General features: G+C 50.4%; 1 non-coding gene across 1 annotated transcript; it reads right to left on the bottom strand.

Moving 5' to 3' along the window:
• Positions 1 to 1,101: 1,101 nt before the first annotated feature.
• On the bottom strand, positions 1,102 to 1,257 carry LOC125604690. The gene has a single exon (XR_007336396.1). It is a non-coding gene; the product is annotated as a 5.8S ribosomal RNA (ribosomal RNA).
• Positions 1,258 to 1,518: the final 261 nt, after the last annotated feature.

Consider the following 1,518-nt stretch of genomic DNA (forward strand, 5'->3'; position numbering starts at 1 on the left):
GATCTCATGTTTCTAAGTAATACATTTTTATACATTTATATTCCGCTGTGCTATCTGTTCAATTGTTTTAGAACCTCAGATTCGAACATGACTTAGTAAATAAAATACTTGAAATGAATCAAACAAGCAAAGAAATTGATAAAGTAGCAAACGGGTCCAGTTTTGTCGAGAGGACGGATTTGGGCGTTACACAGCCAATCAGCTTCATTACGCCTTACGGGTTTGCTCACCCGTTGACTCACATACATGTCAGACTCCTTCGTCCGTGTTTCAAGACGGGTCGAATGGGGAGCCCACAGGCCGACGTCCTGAGCACTCAGATTCCAAGGCACGCCGTGAGGCGTGTGCTGCAGACCACCATTAAGGCAGCAACGTCTCTGCATGCATAACAAAAGCCCGGGCTTAGGTCACCACCATAATCCGCATCGGTCCACGGCCCGAATCGATCGGCTGACCGGATTGCTCCGTTCTGCATCCGACCGGGACGAATCACCGGCCCCCATTCGCTTCCCTCCCGACAATTTCAAGCACTCTTTGACTCTCTTTTCAAAGTCCTTTTCATCTTTACCTCGTGGTACTTGTTCGCTATCGGTCTCATATTTTGCCTGGGACGGAATTTACCACCCGATCATTCCCAAAAAACCCAACTCGTAGACAGCGCCTTGTGGTGCAACAGGGTCCGGGCACGACGGGGCTCTCACCCTCTCTGGCGGCCCTTTCCAGGGAACTTGGGCCTGGTCCGTCGCTGAGGACGCTTCTTCAGACTACAATTCGAACGCCAAAGACGTCTGATTTTCAAGCTGGGCTCTTCCCGGTTCGCTCGCCGTTACCAAGGGAATCCTTGTTAGTTTCTTTTCCTCCGCTTATTGATATGCTTAAACTCAGCGGGTAATCCCGCCTGACCTGGGGTCGCGTTGAGGACTTTGGGTCATGAAGAGCTTTGGACAGGAACATCTGACTATATGACAAGAATTGAATTCACCACCGCATGTCAAGACGCTCCTGGCGTCCTTAGCTTGGATTTTGGCCAACCGCGTGCGGTAACATATGGGAGATCAGCTTCCGTCCCATATCCTTGAGAGGATGGGGGACAACGATTTGTGACACCCAGGCAGACATGCTTTCGTCCAGAAGGCTTGGGGCGCAACTTGCGTTCAAAGACTCGATGGTTCACGGGATTCTGCAATTCACACCAAGTATCGCATTTTGCTACGTTCTTCATCTATGCGAGAGCTGAGATATCCATTGCCGAGAGTCGTTTTAGACTTTACATTGCAGCACTGCTTCCGAACAAACACCGTCTCCGGATTGGCGAGAGCAGGTTGTTTTCTTGCATTTTCCTTGACACTTTTTGTGCCGGCGTTTGGTGATATCCAGAAGCTATGCGTACGATCCAACCAAAACTGAAGTCTTGGGCATGGATGAACGCATAACCGCCAGCACACAAAGGACGTCCGTGGCTGTCCGTGGCTGTCCGTTAACACACACAGGACGTCCGTGTGTGTCCGTCAGCACACA

Source organism: Brassica napus, unplaced genomic scaffold, assembly GCF_020379485.1.
Source record: "Brassica napus cultivar Da-Ae unplaced genomic scaffold, Da-Ae ScsIHWf_596;HRSCAF=888, whole genome shotgun sequence".
Taxonomy (NCBI): Eukaryota; Viridiplantae; Streptophyta; class Magnoliopsida; order Brassicales; family Brassicaceae; genus Brassica; species Brassica napus.